The sequence below is a fragment of the Dasypus novemcinctus genome, chromosome 14 (assembly GCF_030445035.2).
Source record: "Dasypus novemcinctus isolate mDasNov1 chromosome 14, mDasNov1.1.hap2, whole genome shotgun sequence".
NCBI classification, from domain to species: Eukaryota; Metazoa; Chordata; class Mammalia; order Cingulata; family Dasypodidae; genus Dasypus; species Dasypus novemcinctus.
This window is the reverse complement of record NC_080686.1, coordinates 93,389,231-93,401,537: the sequence shown is the minus strand read 5'-3', so window position 1 is coordinate 93,401,537 and position 12,307 is coordinate 93,389,231. Positions and strand designations below refer to the sequence as shown.

The 12,307-nt window shown below is 54.7% G+C and overlaps 1 protein-coding gene across 3 annotated transcripts in view; it reads left to right on the top strand.

Annotated features, from left to right (window-relative positions):
• Nucleotides 1–377: 377 nt before the first annotated feature.
• The window catches only part of CYRIB (CYFIP related Rac1 interactor B), a 165,367-nt gene continuing 153,437 nt past the window's right edge, over nucleotides 378–12,307 (top strand). Inside the window, exon 1 of one of the 3 annotated variants that reach the window (XM_004451158.5) lies at nucleotides 378–684. The gene's annotated coding sequence lies outside the window, so the exon portion shown is untranslated. The remainder of the gene's footprint in view (nucleotides 685–12,307) is intronic. The other 2 variants (XM_071208031.1, XM_004451156.5) reach the window with 2 other exon arrangements.

Genomic DNA, 12,307 nt, shown 5'->3' with positions numbered 1-12,307 from the left:
TTATTTGCTGAGGACGGAGGGAAGGTTCTGAATACACACCGGCTCACTGACGCCGGCGCGGGCGGGTGCAGGTGGCCCATCCCGGGAAGCCGAGCACCGGGCAGGACCCGGCCACCTGGAGGTCGGGAGACTTGGGGTCGGGGCTGTGACCTTGGGCCACCCCTGCCCTCCCAGAGCTGGAGTTTCCTCCGTCTCCACCAGGAGGGCACTGACGCCCGCGCCCCAGGGCGCCTCACACCCTTCTCCCCTACCCGCGGCGACCGTCCCAAGGTCACCCCAGCTCTGGGCCCCGCCGCTCCCGCCGCCGCCGCGGGTTTTGGGGTGGGGGCCGGCGCGGGGCGGTCCCGGGGCGCCGCGCGCGCTGACGCGGGGCCCCCGCTCTGCGGCGGGGCCGGGGCGCGGGGGGAGGCGGCGCGGCGCGCGTCCTCCTTTTGTGCGGGGGCCGGCAGGCGGGCTGCGCGAAGGTACCCGCGCTTCCTCTTCCTCCCCGCGCGGCGCTTCCTTTTATAGTTATTTCTCGCCCGGCGCTCCCCGCGGCCGCGCTCCCGCCGCCCCGCCGCCGCCTCGCCGGGCGCCGCTCGCGAACCTGTGGCGGTGACGTGCGAGCCGCCAACCCGGAAACGGCGGCGGCCCCGAGGCTCCTGCGCCCCAGCCCCGCGCTCCGCTAGCCGCCCGGGCCGCCAGGTACGTGCTCGGGGCGCCGCCGCCCGGCCCGCGCGCGGGCCCGGGGAGCCGACCTGCCGCCCCCGAGGGCGCGGGGCGCGGGGCGCGCGCGTGGCGGGTGCGGGGAGAGGCGGGGGTGCCATCCGGGCCGCGCCCGGCCGGACGCCGCTGCGGCTGGAGAGGGGGCGCCGGGAGCGCCGGGGGCGTCGAGGCTGCGGGGCTGGCGGCGCCGGGGGGCGTGCGGGGACCGTGCCCCGGGGCTGCTCGCTTGGGACCACCCCGCTGCGGGCAGCACGCGGCCGTGCCTTGCGCAGCCCGCACGGTGGGCGCCCCAGGGAGGGGGGCGCCGGGTCCCTGCCCCCCCCCGGCAGACCCTGCCCGCCAGATGAGGGCGCAGAGACCGACCCCCGACCCCTGGCGGATGGGGACCTTTCCCGGACGCACCGCAGCCTCCGGCCAACTTGCTCTAGGGGTTTCGAAGGCCAGTTGCTTAGAATTGAGGAACTAGCGGGGCTGTGTGTGAAAAATAATCTCCATGGGTCTCAAGACTTCCTCCTGGGGTAGCAACCCACGTCTTTTTAAAGAGCCCTTCCTCTTCGCCTCCATCGTTCCATCACCTTCTCTTCTCGGCAGGGCTGCATTAGCTCGTGGGTGCCCCTGCAGCCTGCAGGGGTTTCCCCGGGCTGTGGGCACACACGGTGGGTCTCAAACCTGTGTGTCCTTTGCCTGGAGTGGAAGGAAAGAGGAACGCAGGACTCCCCTCCTGGAGCCCCCGAGGGGCGGGGGGGCTTTTTTGATCCCCACCTTGCTGCAAAAATGGGGCGAGTGGGGGAGGGGCCGAGCGGGGGGGAGGTGTCAGCGGAGTGTCACGTGGCCTTGGCACCTACCTTTGATTCCTGGCCCTGCCATTTTCCAGCTGTGCGACCTTGGGCAAGTCGCTTACCCTCTCTGAGTCGTAGGCTGCTGTGTGTACATCGCGGGGCTGTGAGCCCCTCCAGGGGACACGCCAGTGGAGTTCCTGGTGTGGTGGGCACGCGGTGATGCCCAGCGATTGCCAGTCGCCTTTAATTCCGGCCATCCCCGAGCCCAAGAAGGCTGTCTGGGGCCCAGGGAAGGCATGCCGGAGAAATGTGTGCCATGAATGAACGGAGGGTGGGTTTGAGAAGCTAGCAGGTGTGCTTGCCTGTTTTCACATCCTTGCTTTCTGACACCCATCACACAGTCCCAGGAGAGCCACTTTTGTCATCTGGGTTCTCTGTAATCCACCCTCTCCACTTTTGTCACCTGGGTTCTCTGTAATCCACCCTCTCCGGGGAGGATTATTTTGTAAAAAAATATTGACTCCCTGGGAAAAGGAGCTTAAACTCTGACTTGGGGACGCTCGGATTCTTGGAAGATTGCATTTGGTGGAAATTAAAGGGAAGCTGCACATCTCCACGGGCCTCTGCCAGGGCCGGCCGCCGGGTTCCTGTAAGCGTGGAGGAAGCGGGGAAGAGGGGTGTTTTCTCCCTCGGTGGGGCACGCGGAAGTGGTCAGTGGCCCCAGCTCTTCCCTGGAGGCAGCGTGTGGTTTGCATTCTTTCAGAGCCAGAGCGGGGAGGGCGTCAGGTGGGTCAGTGCCTCCGGGTCCTTGGCAGTGGCTCTCAGGGGAAGGCCCCGTGGGTGCCCGCTGCGCTCACTTTGATTTTCCAGTAATTCTGCTTTCCCTGACCGCCGTCCCTTCTGCTCTCCGAGCTCCACCAAGTTTGCTGTGCACCTCTCTCAAGGCTCCTGCGCTTTTCACCGCCCCCTAAAGGGCTGGAAGCTTCTGGAGGGCGGGAGAAGACTCTGCGTGCTGCCGTTATTTTTCACAGGACCGAACCGCGGGTGGAGTGGTTGCTGGCAAGTAGAGGTGTGCAGTCAGTTACCTGTGAAGTAGAGGTCGTGTTGTCACTGCAGGGGTGTAGTGGGAGTCCAGGACTGGCGGAACCCCTGTTCTTCCCGGCACCCCGGGCTCCCTCTGAGTGGCCGTGTGTCCCCCGGCGTCTGACATGCTGACCGCAGGCTGGGCACTCGCTACCTGGTTTTTTGAAAGAAGGAGCAAAGGAGTGACGGTTCGCCCTGCTCTGCTTGGCGGCGCAGCCTCTCTCTGCCGGCTTGAGCGCTCGTGTCCAGGCTCAGTGCAGAGGCCCACGCCGGGCCTGGGTCTCTGGGGGCGCCCCCCGCGTGTGTCAGGATCCATCCCCCCCATGCAATCCCAGTCCCTGAGGCCGGAGACCAGTGTGAGGAGAGGCTGCTGGGCGAGGCCAGCGCCTCCCTTGCTGCGTCAGCGCCGTCCCTTGGCGGAGACGGTGTTGCCGGGGTGAAAAATGGGATGTAACTGCCAGGGTGCGCCGGCCCTGAGGCCCGAGGAAGCCACTACCCATGCGGAGACCTATTTTCCTTGTCTGCAAACTGGCAGAAGGAGCCGCAGCCCGTCTGCCCTGCAGGGCGCTCAGCGCCTGAGCTGGGGAGCAGAGCATCGAACCCACGCCTGGGTTGAACCCACGCCCAGGCCGAACCCATGCCCAGGCTGAACCCACGCCCAGGCTGAACCCACGCCCGGGCTTCCCCTCGCTGCTCCTGCGGGGCCAGGTGTCGGCACCTCTGAGGACCTCAGAGCTGCTGTGATGGCGCTCGGGGACGGCTGCGTCCTGGGGTTGTTTCGCTGCCTGTCGTGGTGCAAGGGACGCCCTTAGCATGAGTGCGGGCCCTGCTCGCAGCGAGCGCCCCTAGGATTGTGATCCTCATCACTGGTCACCGTCCTCAGTGACAGGAGGAACCGCTGTTCCCTCCCCCAGCGCCGAAGCCCTTCGAAGGCCGGGACGTGTCTCCCCTTCAATTTTAGTTGGCACATCTGCGAATTTGCTGGCAGAGAGGCTGGTTTTATTTATTTTTTCCTTCCCTCTACGGGACACTTGATAAAGGCCTGTTGAAAAATAATCACTGTGATCCTGTTTTCCATCCGTACTTGAGGGTACAAGGGCTCCCCCTTTCTCTTTTAGGTCAACACTTAATGTGTCTATGCTACCCATTTCGTATCTTCTCATAACCTGAGCTCTGACCCCAACCTGGCTCCTGCTGAGACTTTCCTTCCCCAGGTTCTCAAAGGGACAAAGTGCCTGTGCTTTGGTAGACCTTAGGGTGTTAATCTTTGAAAGTCTTTAAAGGCGTGATGGCCTCGCCAGGGTGGAAGAGTGTTAATAATTTTGTAGCCAAGGATGCATGAGGTCAAGGGCAAGTTCTTCCCTTTTGGCCTTTTCTGCTTCTCGAGGCAGCGTGGACTGGGTACGGGTTTGGGGGCCAGGCTGCTTGGGTCTGCCTGCTGGTTCTGCTACTGGTTGGCACTGGCAGGTGACTTCCTCTCTCTCCCTTCCTGGGCCTTCTTCACCTTTAAATGAGGACCAGTAGTTCCCTCCAGGAAGTGCTGTGAGGATCCAATCAGAGGTTGTGTGGGAAGACTCCCAGGGCAGGGCTTGGCAGCTGAGCCGCTCTTCCCATGCTGTGCTCCTTCAGCCCGGACCCCAGCCCCACTGTCCTGCCTTTCCACCATCAGAGCTCCGTTTCCCACTGGGAAGCCAAGCCCTTCGGCTGGCAGGCTGTTTCTACACTGAAGCTGGAGCCTCCAAGCTTTCCGAAGTCCTAGTGTGCTCTTTTAAGCCGATTGCTGACTTCGTGTGGTGCTTCCACTGAATGGAGAGATAATTATACTAGAGCTCATCAGGAGGAGTAAATTGGGTAGTCGTTGAGTTTATATTCTGTCCCATTGATTTTTTTTCCCTTCTTTCCGAAGACTTACTAGCTGCCATCTGCTCCAGGGAAAGGAGACATCGTGTTCATAAATACATAAATAATCGAAGTTGATGAAGAGAGTTGTTTAAAGAGGTGTTGCTGAGAATGAGTTTTATAAATATTAAAGATAATCTGAAACCATTAGAGGAATTGCAGGACTTTTTTTTTTTTTTTTTAAACTGGAAACATTATTTTAGAAGGGTTCCTTTTCTTCCATAAATGTCAAGAGTAGGAAACGAGGAAAGGGCATTTTCCGAGCGTGGACGCAGGACCCGCAGGGGAAGGGACTGGTGGGCAGCTGCTGTGTCTCTGCCATCACATGCTGATCATCCATTACACGGATGGGGCAGCGGAGTGAGGGTCGCCAAGAGGAAGGGAGGAGGGCGGAACCAAGGGTGAGGCTCTTGAAATAGAAAAAGAAGGGAGAGGTTTCTTTAAATTAAAAAAAAATTTTTTGTTCAAATACTTCTAAGTTTCCAGAAACATCCAGGAAGTACAAAGGGGCCTCACAAGTTTTAAAAGCTGTCTGGGCTTCCCTGAGACTCTTGAGACATGTGCAAAAAAGGCACTCTGAGGGCTGCACATTTCAGAACCTATTCGTGGGAATCATTGGTAGGTTTCTAGAAGGTTCCTGGAACCTTTGGTTGATGACGGGCTAAGTTTTAGTGAGTCCTGCTGAGGCCTTCAAGTTGGGAGCCTAGAGGTGGTAAAAACAAGGGACGTGGGTGGGGGGGCGTCTCAGAGGGGGCAGGCTCCTTGGAGAAGGGCGTCCCAAACTCGATGTGCTTCTGAATCACTTGGGGGTTTCCATGCAGAATCTGAGCCGGTAGTTCTGGGTGGGCCGGAGGGTCTGCCTCTCTTGCCTGCCCCCATGTGATGCTGATGCCTCTGGTTGAACACGCTGTGAGGACGGAGAGCTTCGAGATCATCTCATCCAACCTGCTTCCCTCATTCATCCAGCCACGGGCTGATGCTGAGGATGCAAATCCCAATGTGACACTGGAGAGTCCCTGAGGCAGCTTCTAGCTTCTAGTGGGAGAGGAGACGTGCAAAATACAGACAATAAAAGACCAGGGACAGACTTCGGTGCGGGCCACAGTGGGAACGGGAAAAGGATGGTAGACAAGAAACCCCCTTTACCTGCCACCAGGCTTTTCACCCAGTAGGTGTGTAGTAAGCCCAGCGGAGGAGGGATGGTAGCGGGGAGGAAAGGAAGAAAGCAGTGAGAGCACAACAGCCCCTGCTCACGTGATCGTGGCCTGGAAGGACTGAACAGGAGCCCCTTTAAGGCCTTAACCTTTCAGCTCTTTAATGTAAAGATGAGGGAACCGGGACTGAAGAAGCAAAGCCAGGCCTGGAGCCCAGGAGTGTGGCTCCCAAGCAGGGCTCTCCCCCTCTCTGCCTGTTGGGGCCTTGAGCACGTCCACTGGCTCTGCTTTCTTTTAGCAGCTAAGCTCTGGTGGCAAGGGGAGGCTGGGGGCTAGACGCCATCCCCCAGCTCAGCATGTTCCTTCAGCGGGGACTAAGCCCTCAAATCCACGGTGAAAGAGAAGGTCCAACACGGGCAAAGTGACGCTTTGAAATTGACAGGCGGTGACAGAGGCTGATGGCTAATCTGCCGGCCCTCACCACATCCTCTGATAAGGAAATGGGGGAGGGAACAATCCTGAAGGGGAGTTAGGAATGGGAAAGGACTGGCGGGAAGAGGAAGAGAAGTTCCATCCTTCCCTCCCCTGCTGAATGAAGTCTCCTATGGCTGGCCTGTCCAAATGCTTAGAGCTCTTTGCAATTTAAACCCAAACCCAAACTCAGCGAATCATATTTGCATTGTGGAGCTCTAGGAGCCCGGGGCTGGAATCCTGGCCCTGCCACCCAGTGGTGTGTGACCTTGTGCTGAACCAGAAATGGTATGGATGAACTCGGGCTAATATTAACTCCCAGCTCTCTGGGCTGTTCGGAGGATTAAATGGGATAACGTGCACGTAAAAGCACCTGGCATGGCCCCTGGCAGAAGTGCTCCGTAAATGCCCCTTCCCGTCCCCCACCTCCAGGCGGGCATAGTCCCAGGCAGGTGCGAATGTGTGATTTGTCTGGTGCTCTCTTTCTGGCAGAGCTGGGGTGTGAATCTGCTGGAGGGGGTATTTCTTCAAGGTGTCCCGCTGCAGAAGTGGCTTTATGTAAAACTGAACACCGGGCAGCCTTAGTTGGGGCCTCTGGGGCCTTCCTTGCAAGGAGGCAGTAGGCAGGGTGATTGCGTGGGCCTTGAAAGCAGGTAGGTCTCGGCTTGGACCCCTTTCACCAACAGTAGAGTGTTTTGCAACTTGCTTCACAGGACTTTCTTGGCAGCTTGTTGTGGCTCTTAATGAAGTCAAAATATTTATGAATGTGCCTGGGTTAGGGCCTGGTGTCCAAGAGGTGCTCAGTAATTCCAGCCTCTGTCCACACAGCATCAAGGACTGGGGCTGAGGGAGAGTGTAGACTAAGGGAGGCCTTTCCCACCGGCCTCTGCACCAGTCTCAGCCTTTGCTCAAAACCAGAGTTGAAGTAGAATGCAGAAGATGATGTGGAAGTGAAACTCGGCAATAACATCCTAAAATGTCTGCCTGCTCCCCTGAACTCTGGTTTTGTGTATTGCTTTGTGCAAATCAGCCCTGGGAATGAAAGTACCAAATGGAGATGTCGACACCTCCAGAAAAATGGTGTTTTACAGTCATTTCTGAACGTGTCTCCGTAGCTGTCAAGCTTTCCATTCATTCTGAGATCCACCCTGCTACTCAGCAACAGACCTGAGCACATCCTGGGTGCTGGCCCCAGGATCCGCACACGTCGGAAGGAATCCTAGGCCTGCCACAGCCACTGCACGCTGGCTCCTGAGCACCTGGCCAGCGTAGAGAAGAAAGGATTTCGGATTTGTTCCCTTGTGGCTGACTCAGGCCCAGCGCCTTTGTTGAGGTCTCCTTCTTCTCAGTCAGTAATTGGAAAAGTCCTTCTGGCTGGGTTTGGAGGTGGGACGTTGGGAGAGTCCTCCGGGCAGAGGGAGGGCCCGTGGGCTGATTGGAGCAGGGAGTGAGAGTTGTAGGTTGAGCAGCATTTCCAGACCCCTACGACCCAGGCCCAGGTCTGTTCTTCTGGGACCTTCAGGCCTTGAAATAACCTCACTGTTAACAAGCATCCCATTAACATCATCGTGTGGGGTTTTTTTTGGGGGGGTGGTTGGAGTTTTTTTGGTCTCCTTTATAATTAGTTTATTGAACGTAAACAAGGTGCCAGACACTTTGCATGTTTTATTTCTTCACAATTACTCTGTGAGACAGGTTGTATCGTTCCCATTTTACAGATGAGGTAACTGAGAAGATGTAGAGGCTAATAAAATGCAGAGCTGGGATCCTGATGTCCTTGCTAGCTTCAGTGCCCACCCGCTGTTTCTACTGCCGCCTTTGGGTGAACCTTGGACGTAATCGGAAAAATCTCCGTCTGGAGTGACTACCAGTGTGTAGGCACCACGGCTGCTAGAGACGCAAGAAGGGGGGGCTCGCGTGCTAGGTGGTACCTCGCGCTGATTGGCATCTGAGCAAGCGTCATTGCCAAAAGTGAACTTGTCAGCCAAGAATGCTCAGGATTTATAAATTACTCTTTTGGGTAGATAGCTTGGGCTAATTTGAGAGGTGAGGTTTTTGGTACATTCGGTGTGAAACTGACTCTTGATAATAATAACAATTCTTGATGTATTTGATATTGGGATTTATAGCACATTGCATCATCCTCATTACTCTGCCTGCAGATGCCCCCACAAAAGAAAGATTTGGGGAAAGAAGCGAAAACGATTCCTGAGGCTCCCTCACCTGCCCCTGAAGGAGTGTGGTCGTGGCTGCGTGTGTAATGCTGCACAGCAACGTGCGTGCCAGCATGTGCGATACACACAGCAGTGCCCAGCAGGCAGCACACAGCCGTGCGCAAAACACACTGTGATGTTCAAGTTCGGCCGGCTGAACCCCGTTGAGTGTGCCCAGGTTAAATGAGTGCATGTTGTCATTCCCCCCACGTTGTGAATGCATCAGGGACTCCTTAGAACGTCTGAAGTTATCCCAGCACCCAGCATGGGTGACGTGGATTGCCAGTGTATATATGTTTCTTCCGGGGAGGGGCGGGGGTCTCTTGTGCTTGAGTGTGATTAACCCTGGGAGAGAGTTTTGGGGCGCGATCCAGTGACCAGCTACCCAGTGTGGGAAACCTGCTGGGGAGGAGCAGAGCCCCCTGGCCTGGTGAGGCCTGGTGCAATTTTTTTGAGTTAAAAAGAAGCTGGGTTTTTGTCCCAACAGCTCCTGGAGCTAGGAGCTTTATGTCTTGTCCTTCTTACACCTGTGGTGGAATGCTCGCTCCTGGAGTTGCTCTGCAAGAGGCTGCCCTCCTGGGCCCAAGGAAAGCGTCCCCGCCTCTAGAGACAGCCCCGGGGACCCGCAGGCCCTGCCCTGAGTGGAACTGTCTCTTTCCCAAGAGCATTTCTCAAAGTTTCAGTGGTGAAAGGCAGGGGAAGTTTAGAAAAATGACATTTGCATACTTCTAGCTTTACCCAAGACCTCCCCCCTCTCAGAGGTAAAAGAGCGACTCCTCTTCCGCTGTGATCAGGAACAGGTTTGTAAAAACCGGTCTCCAGATAAGCTAATCCTTGTCTCCAGATCTTGGACACTTAAAACCAAAAGAAAAGGAACCTGATCGCCACCCCTCCCCCATCATTGTATTAAATAGATGCCTTGGGGGAGGACAGCGGGGGTGTTTGTTTCCACCTTGTGCTTTTTTCCCTAGTGTGCAGTCCTGGAGACTTGACAGCACCTGACGTTGCACGACCGGGTGTGCAGAGGCTGGCGTGGGAAAACCCAGCGGGTGCCCCAAACCCACGCCGTGATGCGGGTGGACCCCGTGAAGGCACTCTCTGCTGCTGCTTCTAGTAATTAATTAGTTACGTTGCCGCTGTTACCATTTTAAGTATACAGTGCAGTGGCATCGGTCACGGTCACGATGCTGCGCTGCCACCGCCGCCATCCATTCCAAACCTTTTGCATCACCCTAGACCCCGTGCCTCTAATGTATGTCCTGTGTCCCTGCATTGGCTTAGTCTAGATAGTCCCTCTAAGTGGGTTTGTACAGTAGCTGTCCTCTAGTGTCCACCTGGGACCTCTTGCTGGTGGCTGACGGGGTCCTGGTGAGTGGCCTTCCTGGCACCCACAGCGGTTTATGTCAGGAGCCGAGAACTATTAACAGCTTTTGGCCCAGTGAACCCGCTTCTGGGAATCTTTCCTGAGGAACCAATAATAATAATTTAAAAAAAGCAAAACAAAAAGTTGCACAAAGACCTTCAGCTCAACTCTATTTACAATATCAAAAATAATTGGAGGGGATGCGGCTTAAGTGGTTGAGCACCTGCCTCCCACATAGGAGGTCCTGGGTTCAGTTCCAGTGCCTCCTGAAAAAAACAAAAGCAAGCAACAAGTGAAACAACAACAACAAAAACCTACTCAGGGAAGCCGATGTGGCTCAGGGGTTGAGCGCCGGCTTTCCACATATGAGGTCCTAGGTTCAATCTCCTGTACCTTAAAAAAAAAAGTAATTGGAAATAATCTCTGCCTGACAGTAGCCAAATACTTAAATCAGGTCTGCTATAGCCACACAGTAGAATATTATTTGACAACTCAAAGTGAGGGCCTTGGAGTCTGAAAAACTGAGGAAAAAACAGACTGTAAAACTCAGAAAAACAATCCCTTATTTAAAAAGACAGCACTTGAAGGAAATACATCGAAATGGTGTCAGGGGTTGCGTTGGGGTCATAAAAACACGGATGGTTTTCTTTTCCTTTCTCTCTTTTACGCATTTTCAGTTATGAAGTTATGTTACTTTTACTGAAAGGAAAACTCCACCCTCCCCACCTTTGCCCTTTTCTTCCTCTCTTCTCTTTTTTATTCTTTTCTTAGAATCCTGGAACCCTACTGGTTTTCAGGCAAAGAAGGCAAACCACAGTGAAGATCACTTCTTAAACGGTACACAAGTCCCTTAATAAATCTGAGGTGCAGGCATTCTTGAGAATAAAATACTAACAGTCCCTTGGGAAATATACACGGAAGTTTTCAGCGTTCAAGGAAGGTGATTATACAACCTGCTCTCAAATGTTTAGATAATAGATAGACCGATGTATGGAATTAATAGAATTATGGGAAAATATTAAAAGGTGTTAAATCTGGGTGTCTTGGTGTCTTGTTGGGGGTTATATTGGGAAATACAGAATTATTAGTATCTTTTTTTGTTTTTTTTTTTCAGGAGGTACTGGGCATTGAACCCAGGTCCTCTTATATGGGAAGGAGGTGCTCCACCACTGAGCTATACCCGCCCCCTTATTTGTATTGGTTTTGCATTAATTTTGCAACTATCCTATAAGTTTGAAATTCTTTCAAAATAAAAATATAAAAATTAATAATGGGCCAGATAACAGGAATATAAAATGACTACAGAAAGACAGCTAGCAATTCATGGATCAGACTCTCACAGTCCTGTGCTTGAGACTGTCGTCACCAATTTACAGGCGACGAGACCTGGTGGGGAGGAGGCGGGCGGCCCCACCACGCCCTCCTTGTTGGCAGCCGAAGGGACTAAGGGAACCCAGAGAAAACGCAATACCGCAACTCTTTTCAAGCCGTCGACAAATTATTTTCAGGGACAGGTGAGATGAACGATGGCAACTGATTCACAATAGCAAAGCATCTTCTCTTTGGGTGACTTGGTGCCAAAGCAAACCTGACCTTCTGGTTCAGGTGCAGACAGAGGCTGCCGTCGGCCAGCGCGTCCTGCCGTGTGGATAACTGGCGTTACCTCTCCCAGTGCCTGGAGTCCTCCCTGCAGCCTCCTGTCCCCTGCACAGCCAGAGGGAGGGTGTGTGTGAGTCCCGGGTGGGGGCCCGGGAGAACCCCTGTTCAAAACCTGCCTCGGTGGCCAGGATGCGGGGGTGGAGAGATGGCTGCTTCTCCTTCCGGGTAACCCAGAAGGAGAAGATGAAGCCACCCCAGCGGGTGGCAGCTATAACCGTTTATGGGCTTGCAGATTTCCAGACAGTCTCTATGGTATTTAAAATGCAGTGTTTTTTTTTTTTCTTCTCCAGTTCTATGTCTGTTATGCAACCCACTTGTCATCTTTGCCTGCGTTGAGGAGAGGCTCTGATTTTAAACTCGTCAGCTGTTTTGTTTTTTTTTTTGTTTCAAGGAAGGCATGAAATAATGAAAGGTACCTGGCATGTAGGTGCCAAACATATGTCTGATGAATGTATGAATTGACTTTCTACTTTGCAAGGAAAATTGAAATGGGTGTGTTTTTTTATTATTTATGTCAAACACCAAAATGTATCATTTTTGCTTAAGTATATATGTGTTTCTGGGATTACATAGGGAGACACATTTTAGCAACCCAAATAGGCGCTTATTAGAGTCCAGAAAATGCCCTGTGCCCCCATCCCTGCCCAGCTGTACCCTCCCCCTCGCCTCCCGGGCACCGGGCGCCTGCACCTGCGCCTTTGGGAGGAAGCAGCCGCTATGGGCCCGGGTGCTGTTGTGGATGAATGACGAGATCAGCCCACAGCCGCTCGCTCAGCTGGGCCCTCCGAGCCGAGCCGGCCGTGTTCCTTGCCCTACGGGCTTGCGGGCAGAGGAAGAAAATGAAATGAAGGGTTGAAATACGAAGTGAAGAAACTGGGGAAGCAGATTTGGCTCAATGGATAGGGCGTCGGTCTACCACATGGGAGGTCCGCGGTTCAAACCCCGGGCTCCCTTGACCCGGGTGGAGCTGGCCCACGCATA